The 15107-nt window shown below is 41.1% G+C and overlaps 1 protein-coding gene and 1 long non-coding RNA gene across 3 annotated transcripts in view; one reads left to right on the forward strand and one right to left on the reverse strand.

Moving 5' to 3' along the window:
* NTF3 (neurotrophin 3) overlaps positions 1-15107 on the forward strand; it is a 47348-nt gene that overhangs the window by 25335 nt on the left and 6906 nt on the right. The window lies entirely within an intron of this gene.
* The window catches only part of LOC134417264 (uncharacterized), a 42852-nt gene continuing 31567 nt past the window's right edge, over positions 3823-15107 (reverse strand). Inside the window, exons 5-6 of one of the 2 annotated variants that reach the window (XR_010027539.1) lie at positions 8528-8685; positions 3823-4670 (exon numbers count right to left, since the gene is read on the reverse strand). This is a non-coding gene — a long non-coding RNA (uncharacterized LOC134417264). The remainder of the gene's footprint in view (positions 4671-8527; positions 8686-15107) is intronic. The other variant, XR_010027538.1, reaches the window with a different exon arrangement.

Raw genomic sequence — 15107 nt, forward strand, 5'->3', positions numbered from 1 at the left:
GAACATATTTATGTTCTTTCTTGAATTAAGATCTCATCTGAACCATCGCTGTGGGGTTTTACATGTAGGAGGGGGAGATCCACAAAAAACCTTAATTACTATGATCACCCCAAATGTTTTCACACTGATAACAGAGGGAGTCAGCACACAAGGTTTCTATGGTTACTCATGCCCATGTAAACACTTCCAGGGAGTTAAGAGGATCACTTTTTTTTTAACTGAAATTGCTTCTGTGTGGCCTTATGTAAAAACAAATAAGGAGCTGGAATCAAAAATTAATGTCTGGATAAATTTTATTAGCAAAATAATTATGGTTTACAAAATCATTATGGTTTAAAAAGACAAGGCAAAATATGTGAAAACCAGGTTAGATAGGGCATTGAGAAACCTGGGATGGTGGAAGGTGTCCCTGCCCATGGCAGGAGTTTGGAATGAGACAATCTAAACGTGCCTTCCGACCCAGGAAGCTCTGTGGTTCTGTGATACTATGATCTACTAAAACATCAGCAAAACCCACTGTTATTATCCTCCTGGAGGTGAAGGCTGAGTGGGTACACTCCTTTCTCAAGCACTGTTCAAGCTACCCACAGACCACTGATAGCTGTCTGCATCAATCATGAGCCTCCCAGGTCTGTGTCTCATAGCACCACTTGCAGCTATGTTCATGCAAACTTTCATTACAGATATTCTGCAGCTAGGGAAATGATGGCCAGCAAAAACCTAGTTTTCTCTAGTTTTTGTTTTTAGTTGTTGTAACACAGATGAGTGAAATGTGCAGTTGTGACAAATATCTGAATATATTTTTGCCCATACTTGAATATGTCTAGGGAATCTTGGATACAGAGCTATCTTCATCTCCCACAGCAGCTCCCACCACAAATATAACCTCTCAGTTTCTAAAGTAATTACAGTATCTCAGTAGTATCATTGGGATTAATTACTTTCATTCCCATTTCACAGGTAGAAAAGTAGCTTTAAAAAGCAGCATTCTTCTTTTACCTCAGAACCACTAAATGCATTCTAGTTACAAAATAAACAAATGTTTCATCTGTGCTAGTGAATCAACTTCAGCAAACATACCTCAGACTGAAATGAACATGTTTTGTCTTTACTGGTGCAACATGTAGCAGCTACATGTTCACCAGTAATGCTGCAGGACCAAAAAAAAAAAAAAAAGTTAATTTTAGCAACATAAACAAGTCATTAATGTCTTTCCAAATTTATAAAGGCAATTCCTAGGGGAGTGAGGAGATGAACACAGGCTAGTGACTTAACCACAGGACACTCCTTTCTGACTAGCTGACCTTTGAGGAGGTATCCCGCAAAATTTCCAAGAATCATCAGCTTTTCCTTGGTCTCAGCAGGACTCAAAGTCCTGAGCACTTGGAATGCCACAAACACAATCTGCACGATGATGAAGCCTAGTTATGACAAGACCATGGGTGTTGGCAACATTTTTATAAATGCATTTGAAAAACACAATTTTAAATGTATTGTACCTCATTCACTTAATTATGGTATATTTTTAATTACTGTTGCAATAACATCTGGAAGCCTTGCTCAGGATCTGGCCTCACTGCCCCCAAACTGTGTGAGACACAATTTTTCTGTGTTGTAGCGAACAAGACCCTGCAGAATTCCCCATGTAAGGGGAGAGGAAATGGGGACATGCTTCTGGTATCTGGGGCTGGCAGGCAAGCAGGATGCTGTGGGATTGTCCAATGGGCGTGTGTCCAGCCAGGAAAAGGGCCACAACACGAGGCTGAAAACAAAACCCTCTCCCAAGTCTGCTTTCACACACAGCCCCAGGAGGTGAAGCCAGCCAGCTGCAGGGCAGGCACATGAAACTTTGGCTCTGTGGCGTCAGTTCATCCAGCCTGCAGGTTCTCCAAGCAGGAGGTGCTGGATAAGGGCAGGAGGGTTGGCCTTCCCTGCTGGGGAAAGATGGGAGCATCACTTAGTGCTCAACATCCAACAGCACTCGTGTCCCAGAATCACTCTCCCTCCCAAAGAGATCAGAATCCAAGAGACGAGAGTGAACACCCAGCTTAAGGAAACAGGGCCAGGGAGGGGCAAGGCTGAGGAGAGGAGGGAATGAATTTCTGGATGGAGATGGGAACTTGATTCCCAGATATGCCCTCGGGCAGTCTATACCAGCAAACACAGCAGTAAGTTGTACTTGTAAATATGTATTTTCACTTACTTAAACTGTAAATAGTGATGACAGCTGGGAGAAGAGCAAAGATGGGTAGGAGGGAGGAGAAGAGGTATTTTTTTTTTAATTTCTCATGAAGAAATAAGGTTGCCAATCTTAGAACTGGTGAAAACGTGTACTGGCATCAAACCAAAACTCAGCTCCTGAATGACACATGCTGACAATCAAGGTTCATCATTTTTTCACTTAATGAGATCATTTCACAAAGCATTGGGAGTATTTTCAGGTTAGGGCCAGATCCTCACAGTGATACAAACCAGTGGGATGACTCAGTGCTGCTAAACTACAGAAGATCTGGCCTTCTAAGCAAAATTCAGATGCCTGGATCATCACAGAAAATGGACTTTCAAGGCCTTTAAATCCTTGTTCTTCAGATCCTCTGGATATTGTTAGATCATACAATTCTACTGTAATTATATTATCCTTCAAGTCATGGACTTCCTAGAGAAATCATATGAAATTCTCATTTTGTAGTAAACACACTGTACATCCCAGCCTTCTCAAATTCCTGAAAAGGTTTGGATCAGAAAAATAGAATCAATTAAATTCAAACCATTGGAAGGAAGGCCTGTTCACTGTAAACAATTAAACAATTTGTCTTTCTAAACATATTTTTGATTGTTTATTTGTTTTAAAGTTCAAGTCAAATAAGCTGTTTTGATCTGTAGAACTGAAGCCAAAATATTTTCAGATGGTCCACTTGTAAACTTTTTGACATTGACTCATGTTGTTTCTTGCCAGATTCATGGCTTTTATCTCTTTGAGACTCCCTTGGCTTCTGAGAGACTTCCTTGGCTTCTGAGTACCAATTTTAAATAGTGGTTCAAACCCCAGTTAGATTCTTGGTACCTGAGACAAGCTCCAGTGATTTAAAGCCTTTTCAAAAAATTCTAGTACAAGTACCACCAATTTCTTCTGCACACTTCAAACAACACCATCTCAGCTTTGCAGGACTCGAAGAGAAAAATCCATAGTAGAGATGTAAACCTCAATTGCTCTCTGATAATTTGGCTCAATTTCTTGCATTCAAAGCCTGTCCCGCTTTGCACACCTGAGCTAAAGTGTTCAGGGACTTCTGTGGACTAAGAAAGTACCTGCTAAACAACATGTGAAGCAGGGGGAACTATGTTTTGAAATTCTTCTTTCTTCTGTTGTGCAGAGATGACAGAGAGGAATGAACACTTTAGTATAGCTGCTCTTGGTGGAGGAGACACCAGGGGAAACTGGAGCTGTGGCAGAGGGAATGAGGGAATGAAACTGTTGTGGTCTGCACAGAGCAGAAGGCTCCAACAAAGATATGAGGCAAAATCTAGGAGTGTTTCTGCATGTCTCCATAGCCCATCTCACCCAATTCCCAGCAATTTTTGTAATATGTGAGTCTGATATGGTGATACAGCCATGTGTCTTTCTCTTAGTCCCTCCTAATTAACTTTTAACTTGGCCTCTGCTGAGAGAGGATCTCAAGGTGTTTCACTTTCACCAGATGGCCAGAGAGAAAGGATGGAAGAGCTAATCCCCCTGAGGGAAGTCCAGCCAAGGGAGAGTGTGGGGGTACCAGTCATCGGTTTTTCTGGGTCTGGATTGAAGGCACTTGAGACAGTAGTACATGTTTGGACTCAGGTGTTTATTATTTTTTATTAGTAGAACAGTCTCATCACTGTGAGTTCGGCAGCTTTTCATTAGAAGGCACAAAATGGCTAACAATCTCTTGTTACAAGGTCTTTTAAAACTAAGCTATCTAATTAAGAACTGACACCCAGATTATTTTCCCTTTTAACCCAATAACTGATCCCAAAGAGCCCGCAATGTGGACTTTTCTTCCCAATTACAAAATGCCACCCAAACCCATGAAGAAGAAGGAAGAAGCATGAAGAAGAAACCCAGAATGACACCCTGTGCCCTCCATCTTGCTTCCATCCGCAACATATTAAAAATCCCCAAACCTAAATTTCTCACCAAGTGATACACCTACACTATAATCTTTTCTATAATCTATTTCACACTTTTGTGGATTCTAGTCTGTCTTGAAGTCTAGGAAACTTTCCCCATGAATGAGGGTCAAAGTTAGTGCTCCCCTGGGGGTCATGGCACCTCAGAGCAGACAGATAAATATTCCCGGTGCCCTGGGTTTCCACAGGAGAGAATCCTGGAGCTATCAGTATCAGGCAATCCACACAAATAAAAATTTAAGAACATCCAAACTGCTGCGGAAGCTTTGGCTGCAATTTTATTTTTTAGGAAACCAAAGAACCTAACTGCAAATCACAACACAAAACAAAATTAATTTTTTGTACTACTCAATGAAGTGTGCTGCTGCAGGAACCAGCAGGTCCAAACCTAGAAGCTTCTCTGGCCTCTGCTTGCATTGACTTCTTCCAGTCCAGCCCTGTCACGCCACAGGCCTCCTGTGCACCTCAGGCAGGTCAGCTCCTCTCTTTTGCAGAAAGATTTTCACCTGCAAAACAGGAATCGCTGGGGCACCATTCAGCCTAGTGGGAATACCATGACAGTAAATACTCCAAAAATACCAAATCACAAGTTTCCTGAAACTGAGGAGAGCAAAAGGGCTTGTCTAGAGCCACAATTCAGGCAGTTGTCTCCACCAAAAAACCTCTAATGGGATGACAGAACACGACAAAAAAAAAAAAAAAAAAAGGGATTTCACCACCACCAGAGCCATGCCCTTTCTCAAGCATAAGCTGTACAATACAAGGACTTTGAAGCAGCACATCTGTGTATCTGTGTCCATGGTGTACAGGCAAACCTCTGTCTGACAGAGATTTTGATTTAAAAAACAACATGAAAAACACTAGTATAGATCTGGCCTATGCCTACGTCATGTTTGCCAGGTTGAGTCCACCTGGAAACAACCAGAGGCACAATCAGGTACAGACAGATGGAGCTGCCTTCCACAAGCAGAGACATTGAGAGAGTGAAGATCCATGCCACACTGAACTGTGTCTTCAAGTGCCACATGAATTTGGGACATTTCCAGGGAGGGTGACTCTACTGCTTCCCTGGGTAATCTGTTCCAATGCTTTACAACACTTTTTGTGGAGAATTTTTTCCTAATATTGCAGTCCCTGATTGATTCTGCTTTACATCAGTGCCTCTGATACAGGCTCAGTTAAAATTTCATGGTTGAGCTGGTGCAACTTGTCTATGTGATCCTTCTTAAAATGATTTGATTTTTTTTTTCCCCACCAGGAGAACAAACAGAAACTGAACTGATAGCAAGCAGATTAATCTACTGAAAAGACATTGTGTCAGGGTTATGGTTTGGAATATTTGAAGAATGTGAATATTGATAGAACAGAATCAGAAAGAGAGGTCGCCCTTCTTTTGTCACTTGTGCTTAGTTTGCACATGTTTCATTTTATCAGCTACAGAGGAGTTTTTCCCAGTCTAAACCAGTGTTAGAGAAAGAGGTGAGGCACAGGAACACCAAGAGTGAGAACTTTTGAATTAGTAAACTGAACAATCTGGACCATATTTAACCACATACATTTCATACACAGAAGAATTATGGGAAGGCATGAAAAAAAAAAAACCGCTTGTGAAGATGCTAAATGCAATTTATTCAAAGAAATAAGATCAAAAGAAGTGTTTGAGCAGGAAAAAAATTATGCTGTATGCAAAGCAAAAAGAAAAAAAAAATTAGTAAAAACAAATCCTCCTTGGCATTTACTCCAGAGAATACCAGAAAAACGAGATGATAATTAAGCTTCTGTGTTGCATTACTTTAAAAATTCACTTGAATGAAAGCAAGCAGTACAATAATGAACTGAGACACAGAGCACTGTTTGATTAGAGGTTGAATTTAAGGGAGTTTATAAGAGCAACACTTAACAAAGAACAACTTGGTTGAGCTTATTGTTATGGAAAAGGGAGAAAAAAGTTGTGGTGTGTTAAATGGCATTTATAAAATTGGAGAGTCTGATCAAACTGATCCAGATTAGTCCTCCCCAGTTGAAAGACTTTAAAATTAGGTCAGGGGGATGAAAGGAGAGCTGAGTCTGAACTGTTTCGTACAAAGGCATATGTCACAAATGTGACATATGGAACACGTTACTGCTCAAGAAGAGAGCATGAATGTTTTCAGGAAAGAAAATGACAGGGCACTCCATAAGGAAATTTACAACCATGGAAGCTTCAAAAAGAATACAATTCCTATTTATTTGAGTATTTGTTTAGGGGAGTCAAGCACTGCCTGTGCTCCAAAGTATAAGCATTATTTATTCTTCTTTGCACCTTCCTAACGATGGTGTTTATGGGGTTTGGTTTGTTCCATTTTCACTGGGCTGCAATTTTGCCTTCCCAGAACACAAAGGACAAGGAGCTACTAACATTTTAAGGGCTATGTTCTTTAGGTTCAATAGTAGTGGCTTAGAAACCTTCTCTTTTATTGTATTATTTTCTGCTTTCACAAGGAGTTTAATAAGTGAAGACTTTTCAGTACAAAACAGTCCTTGAACAAGTTGAGAACAAGACTGTTCCTCAGTCTCCCTGCTAGGTATTTCAGATTCCATCTCCTGAAGGAAAATACTGAACACTAATACAGAACTTCAATTTCAAATCTTGAACCTGAGACCTTACTGTAGCCTGAAAATTTCTCTTCAGTTAGAAACAAATTAAAGAAAATGGAGGGGTCATTCATTGTCTTTACACCATGTATAAAACTCTCATTTTCACTGACAAAAATTGAAGGTTAGGAGGAAGGCAATGAAGCTACAATACATTTTTGTGGAGTGATACCTGCATTAAAGACATTTCTTCCATTAGAATGTAGATGAACTAGTCTCCTTTCTTGCAGTAATGCTGGTTTTTTCTTCCACATAGCTGTAGACCAGCACAACCAGCTTCAGTCTAAGCTCAGTATTATTCCCAAATTAAAGGAAAAAATTTGGTGAACTGCTGATCTTAGCTTCAATTTGGTGATAGAGCACAGAAAAAAGGACAAGAAGATAATTTTGTTTTACCAGCTTGATGTTCAGCTATTTGTATATTCCATTTTTCAATATTCTTAGAGACCTGCCACTGAAAGATCTTCCAAAAACAGTCACACTTTCTTCATCCAGATAAATCTGAAGAAGCACCACACAAGTCTGCAGAGTTATTTTAAATCTAAAGAGTATTTTAAGTCTATGCAAGCAACTTTTAAGCAGAAGACACAGCATTGTTTCTTAAATTCCTCCAGTTTATTTGGAATCATGCTGATTGTGAGCATTAACACCTGACCCATTCCCTATTGGGTTTCCTCATAACAGTTTACCATTACTGACATTAGCTGAAGAGAAAACCAAGCCAGCTCAGACTTTATGCCAGATTATGACCTCAGTTTTATGCAACTCAGTCTGCAGTCGCCTGCTTTCTGTGTGACCAAAAGCAGAGTTTGGCCTCAAGCTTTAGTTTTAAAGAGTTGCATACACACAACTGTTTCCAAGCATAACACCATTCAATAATTTAAAATGGGAATAAATATCCTTTTCAATTTTCCCTAATTTCTAGCAGTCTGAAAATACATGTCTTACCTTTACTGGATAACTCTTGCAAAGTATTTTGCTTTTAAACCCAACTTCTGCCCATGCCCTTGAGTTCCATGGTCCAGACAGTCTGAAACCCCTAGGCTTGACCTGCCAGGTTCTCTTTTGCTTTCCACTCATCTTATCTCAATCAAAGCCCTACTGGAGATTTGACATCCCAAACTGTGACTTCAAATAAATGCAGACAAGAAAGAGGCCTTCATGACACTGTCAAGGAAGAAATTTCTGAGGCTTGAGGTGCTCTCAGCCCAGAGATGTTGGTTTAGGGTGAGATAATGGGAGCACAGGACAGAAAAGAGGCTTGTGTGTGGTTTTGTCTTTTCCTAGGAGGGCACAGGAGATATCTCCTGAATATGTGTAGGCTTTCCTTCACCTCCAGCCATAGGAAAAGCTGCTTTCCATCCAAAAAGCCCTTTACTCCTGCATGCAGCTCAGCAAAACTCTTTGTGTTCTCACTGTCAAAAAGGCCTGAGAACTTTTTATCTCCTTTACATGCAGTTATCCCAAGACATTGACTGACCTCTCACCTTTGTAAAATGTTCCCCCATATGTTTGCCTCCCCGAAGTTCCTAAGGATGTGATTGCTTTGTTTTGTTTTTGCAGTGGGCTCCTTTCCATATTTTCTAGTAACAGACTGCGAGCAGATTAGGAAGGTCCTTCAGAGGACTTACGGATTATGCTCCCCAGTTTTCCAGCATTAGTAATATCCTATCTCATTTGAACACAGGCCTTTACCTCAGAATTTACACAGGATGCTTTTGCTACTCACCACATGTTGCCAGAGCTGGTACCTCGTCAGGAATATAAAAGGGAGGGAGGATTGTCTCCCCCCTTCCCTAGCCTTGCTGCCATGGCTGTTCAAGCTCAGCTTGCTCAGAACAACTCTTCCTGCAGCCAGAGGAGCAGGGACCGCTCACCCAATACTCCCTGCTGAGAGGAAGTGGGTGGAGAGGGGATACTGAGACGACAGAAGTGCAGAGAGCCCAAGCTTCACCCCACTCTGCTTCCTCGCTGGCCAAAAGAGCTGGCTGGGAGCATGGGAGAGTAAACCGCTCCAGGGGAAAAGAAAAAAAAAAGAAAAAAAAAAGAAAAAAAATGAGAGGATGAAGTAATTGACTTTTGTAGCAGAGCAAAGGGAATGCAAGTTGTGGTGGAGGGAAGATAGGGAGGAACTGTGACTGACTCACAATATATTCAGTTCCCCGCTCCTGGGGAGATGCAGCTGTGCATCTCCCCTCGTTTAGGCTGTAAAGTTACACCATCGTCCAAAGTAAGCATCCCTAATTCTCCTACTTCCTGAAGCACAACAGTGTTTGGCTCCTTTTTAATCAGGGATTTCTACTGTGCAAATTGAAGTCTAGGATCAGGCTTTTCCTATGTGCAGAATTAAAAATCCTTCCCTTGATTGTTTTGTCAGTTCCTGGGGAAAACTACTGAACTGTTACAGCCGATTTACATTGGCCTGAACTTTTTTTAAAGCTCATTCCAAGTTATTCTTAATTCCTCAAGACACCTGAGATGTTGTGCATGAGCCAGCCACGGACACCTTTGGCAATGCTTTCCACATCTTTTTCCTTCCCTCTGCTTGCTTCCCAGTTACTTCTGACCTCACTCAAGTAAGGACTGTTTCCCTTTTCTACCACTTCAGTAGAAGAAATAACGGCATGGAATTACTTCTGATTTTGGCCAGCTTTGGTTAAGGCCAGCAGAGTGTGGGGAAGAAGCTGAAGGAAGAGGCTAATCCAGTCTGTAGAACTGACCTAGGCCAGCCCAGACCTCACGAGAGGAAGGTCTGAAGGCCCACTCTCCCATTTTCTTCCCATGTGAGCTTTAGCTTGCATAACTTAAGAAAAGTCATACAACATACCTGGGTTTCACTTTCCAAACTGTAAAACAACCCCAGCCCTCTCTTACCTTCTGTTAACAGGGAAGTTGGAACTAGATGATCCCTGAGGTCCCTTCCAACCCAAACCATTCCATGACTGTGATTCTGTGAATTTTGGGATGGTTAGATGGGAGTAGGATCCTTTTGTGGAATATATAAAGTGTGCATTTGAAAAGAGGTGACGAGAAGTCTGCTAAAAAATTACTCTTTCCATTCCTGCTTCTCATACCCTGAGAATTACTTCAAATCTACCCTTCTATAATTTTTTTCACAACCAGAATTTCTTCAGTAAGAAGGGATTTTTCTAAAATACTGTGTTAGGAGATGTATGACCAGCTGTGGTCCATCTCATTTGCTTCCTTCACATGCCCAGTTTAAGACTTTGCTTTTCTGTCAAATATCTGGAGATCATATATTGGGTGAGAGACAACACTTGTTAAAGTACTCCCACCTCTAAAATTCCACTTTCAAGGATTTTTGGCAAGGGGAGCAGGGAATGCATTGTGTATCAGCAGCAAAATGGTATCTGGATTGAAAGATAAGAAAAACCTCCATGGCTTCCAAAAACACAAGGCCATTTTCAGATGAGTTTTGGACCTGGCAGAGGTGCAGAGCTTGCATTAGTACAGTGGGAGAACACAGAAATCATGCTTTGACTTTGAAAAGGCTTCTAGAGATCCTGATTTGCAAATTATTGGACATTTTGGATGGAAATTAGCAGAGCATTCAAACATGAGCTGAACATGTGAGCAGTCTGCACTGTAGCAGGGTGACTCACAAACTTAAAAGTCAGATATTCTGCTAGACTAGGACCAGAATACTCTTGCCACCCTTGAGCATTAATCCCCAAATATAGTCAAACTCATGGTAAAGTGTGAACTGAGAGTTGAAACTGGAACACTTCCACATCGCAAGGAGAATTGCATACAGGAAATTTTATCCACATGCACATTGATGAACTGGGGGACTCCCAAGAAAAGTTCCTTTTCAGGCAGAATTCTACCAGGAAAAAAATGCAGAGGAGCTGGATTTGCCAGAACAGTCCTTACCCTCAGGACAGGCCTATGTGTAAACTGTTATTTGCTATAAACTAATGCAATTAGCAGGATGACTTTTTTGCTCTGAAGGGGCAATGGCTTTTTGAAAGACTCAGATGCAATGGGAAAAAACACAAGCCTGTCATGGGCATACATTGTATTTGTGAGCTCTTCTCCATAAGAGAGGCTCAAGGGCTTCACTCTGCACCTGGGAGCAGCTCCAAGAGAGTCCTCATGATTTTACCAAGAGAAGTTGTTGGTAGAGGCAATGTCTCCTATTAACAATCTTACTTAACAGGTCAGAACAAACGAGCTCTTTCTGTACAAATCTCTTTTTGAAGTCTGACATCTTTTGCAAAGAAGCAAACTTCTAACCTTACCCATCACCTAACACTTCTGTTTCACCAGAAATAAAAGACTCCTTTTTCTCTGAGAATGAGTTTAAAAACTTCATTTTAAGCTAGTTGTGAGCGAGCTACTGAACCTGTGCAAAGGGCATGGAAAAGATGTTAATTATACACAGTAATGCTAATTTCACATCACAGTTCTGATCGAAACAATGCAGTTGCAGGCTGTATGTTAAAATAAAGTTCAAACATCAGCTGTATGTAATTACATTGTCTTCCCCTCCCTCTCTTATTGTACAAAAGCTTTGTCCAATTAATGCTGATTTCACTGAATTCCTATGGTGGTTTTAAAATAATTGGATCAGGTCTGGGATCCTTTTCTTAAGAATGCTGCATCAGATACATTGCACCTGCAAGCCTAATGAGATTTTTTGTATCTGGGGGGTTGTGAACCTTTGAGGAATAGGGAGAGGCCAATTCAGAGAGCAGTCTTTGACTCACGGAGTGGCCATGGATGTATTTGCATGTGGATTCAGGGAAACGCGGAGTCACGGCCTCTGGAAAAGCAAACACAGGTGCTGTTCTGCGTGAAATGCAGCAGCTCTTCCCCGGCAAGGCTCAGTGCTTGGCACAAACTCCAGAGCAGCAATGTTGTCTCTTCTAAACTATCTTAACACTGGAAGGAGATGCCCAAGAGGTTTAGAGTCCCTCTTCCTGGAGGTGGGAATGACTAGATATGGCACTCGGCGCTCTGGGATGGGTGACAAAGTGGTTGGCAGTCACAAGTTGAACTTGATGCTCTTAAAGGCCTTTTCCAACCTTAATGATTTTGTGATTCAGTGATTCTGTACCCTCAGTGCAAACATCTGTGTACAAGGGTCACAGCAGAGCTCTCAGGAAAACAAATAAATGCCCTTTTAAAAAATGTCAATGACAGAAATATCTCAGGTTAACTTCAGGGTCTATTTTAATTCTACCCAGATAAAAGCTCACTTCATTTCTATAGCAATCCCCATATTACCTGTATTTCTTTTTCCTTGTGGGTGTGCGTCCTGTCTGTACTCATAAATCAGGCTTAGGAATACAAGATTTTTCACAATGAGACTCACACTTTTGAATTTACATCCCTTGCTTTATTCTGTTTGTTTGTTGGATTTTACTATTTTCCTTATTTCACAAAATAAAAAGGAAATCAGATGATGTCAAAAATGACAGAAGTTGTTTTTAGCTTCTGAAACAAACAAAAAAAAAATCCAGAAACTCTTTTGCTTTCAATGTAAAATCTTGCAAAATAATGATATATTGAAAGGCAAAGCTGAAAACAGTTTTCCCTTCAAGTTTCCAAATAGCAGAGAAACTAACAAAGAGTGGTTTTTTAGTGCCAAGGTTTTTTGGTTTGGGGTTTTTTTTCCCCTAAAAAAGTGAGTTGTCCCGAGGCAATGTAAATGGAAAAACATGTCACACCATCCAGCATCACAGGGTCTCCAGGAGGCTGCTCTTTCTTAGCCTAACAGGAGAGGGACAAAATCAAGATAATCTGAGAGGTGCTTCCCTTTCTCCTCCTGCTACCAAGTTAAACAAAATCCACCTCTGGCATTTTTAAATAGAACAATCAGAACAATCTGTTACAAGGCCAGGCTTTAGCCCCCAGAATTGTGGGAGGTGAAAGTTTAATCTGGAAGGCTGCTCTCAGCTTTAATTATGGACAACTTAAGCCCTCAAAGCATCTCTCTGATAAAAATAAGAGAAAATGCAAGTACTGCCTGATTTTAATACAAAACAATTAATCAGCCCTGGTTGAGCCAAAGTAGGTCCAGGCTGACTTGAAAAGTTAATGGATCTTCAAACTGTTTCAAGAAAAGACTTAAATGGAGTTTCAGTGCTGTAAGGAAACACGAAACCCAGGCCTCTTTGGTGTGGCTTTGGGTTTGTTACAAACATCTTGCATAGCTGGAAAACTGCTTTTGATGATGGGCCTAACTTCCCTTTCCTCAGCTTAATCCCAGTTTTCCCGATTGCACTCCTTTGCCCCACCCTAAAGCAAATGTTCCCTTTCCCCAATGCTTACACTTTCCAGATCTTTGCCTTGGGTTTCCTGTCACGCCCTTTCTGCAAGCTCAAGGCAAATGCTTGCACCTTCAAAGCAGTTTCCTCAAAGGTCAGTTCTACAACCCTTTCAGTCATTTTTGCTTCTCCTTCCCGATTTTCTTTTTGTATGACAATACCTTCCATCTTTCAAGCAGCTTTCCCAATTTTACTGCTTTGCTACAAGAAGCAGCAATTCCTTTCCAGCTCAGCAATGAAATGCCCCAGTATTTTAATTTATTAAATACTGTGCTTTTCCAAAGTTTAGATTCCTGGGTCTGATCAGGTATTGCTCCTTTCTAAGTTTTTTTTTTTTTTTTTGTTTTGCCTCTATATATCACTGCTCAACAATAATATTTCTCCAGCACATAAGCTTTTAATTTCTACTTCGGGTTTCATTTTGCAATTTTCTGATAATGTTTTATTTCTCCATCTCCCCAGCAGAGATTGTATTCCTCTTCGCTCACTGCTGTTTGCATCACCTCCAAATTCAGCTGCAAATTTAATTTGCTTGCTGCTTAGCCCTGCTGCTATTAACAAACAGTAATGAAAAGATTAACTAACACACAGTTTATCAACCTAAATTATCCATAATATTTTACTTCTGGAGTTTTCTATTCTTTTGTTTGCAAATTACTTCTGAGGGAAAAAGAATGAAAGTGCAAAGATCTGGGCAAATCTTCTTCTTTTTGTAGAATAAGCACAGGTCCAGTCAAGTCAAGCTGTTTATTCAGCAATGGACATGACTTTTAGATTTCTTTGTATTTTGGGCAGTTTTCAGAGTTACACAGTGAATAATAAGAAGAAATACTTCCACTATTATTGAAATTATTTACCCCACTACAGCTTTATCTCTGTGATGGTATTGTTTTTATTTCCCTGTAATTCATGCTTTTCTTTGATAGATAACAACATTAGAGGTGGTCTTCCCAGATCCAGCCCGTGCAACACAAAAACCCCAACCTGTCTGACCTCTCAAATATCAGCTGATTTCTGTGTATTCCAGTTTCTGCTGGGGAGCAAAGGCAGTACTCCTACATTGTCAGTAATAACCAAGAAAAACATTTAGAGATTGCTCCAATATCAGAGATGTGAGAATCACAGAATGGCCTAGGCTGGAAGAGACCTTAAAGGTCGCTTTGCCCTACTCCCTGCCAAGTGAAGGGACACCTTCCACTACCCCAGGTTGCTACAAGTCCCATCCAGCCTGGCCTGCAACACTGCCAGGGATGGGGCAGCTTCTCTGGGACACCTGTGCCAGGGCCTCAGCACCCTCACAGGGAACAGTTTCTTCCTGGTATATAGTCTAAACCTGCTGTCAGTGTGTAGCCATTGCCCCTTGTCCTGTCACGCCAGGCCCTTGACAAGAGTCTCTCTCCATCTTTCCTGTAAGTTCCCTTCCAGTACTGGAAGGCCACAATGAGGTCACCTCAAAACATTTTATTTTCCAGACTGAACAATCCCAATTCTTCCCACTTTTGCTCTATCAGTAGAGGAAAATCAGCCAGCTCTTTGACGGAGAACCCAAAGGATGTCAGGATATATACCTGCAGTAATGAAATACCACAATCATTCCATAGACCTTCTTTCTTTGCAGATACAAAAAGTAACAAACAGACATTTAGACTTGACAAAACTCTTCCAACACACCAGGGAAATTGGGATCCCAGCCTTCAAACCCCTCATTCTGACCTCCTCAATACACAGAATAATCAGTCTGCTGCTTAATGCAAAATGATACCATGGCAGTGGGGCATAGACAGACAGGTGTAAACATGTAAATACGTCACAGAAGTGTCAGTGAGGGATGGAACTGGAATGGAAAACGACCTTGTTGTGACTGAGAAAAGGCTGCCTACTCCTATATCTGATTATAGACCTGGAGATGTAGCTGGGATGGGTGATATCATACAGGACATTATTAATAGTGCAGTCCCCCAGTGGGATTGTGAGAGGATGCTGAGGACTGCCAAATGCCTCCAGGGAGCTCTCACA

The sequence above is a fragment of the Melospiza melodia genome, chromosome 4 (genome assembly GCF_035770615.1).
Source record: "Melospiza melodia melodia isolate bMelMel2 chromosome 4, bMelMel2.pri, whole genome shotgun sequence".
NCBI classification, from domain to species: domain Eukaryota; kingdom Metazoa; phylum Chordata; class Aves; order Passeriformes; family Passerellidae; genus Melospiza; species Melospiza melodia.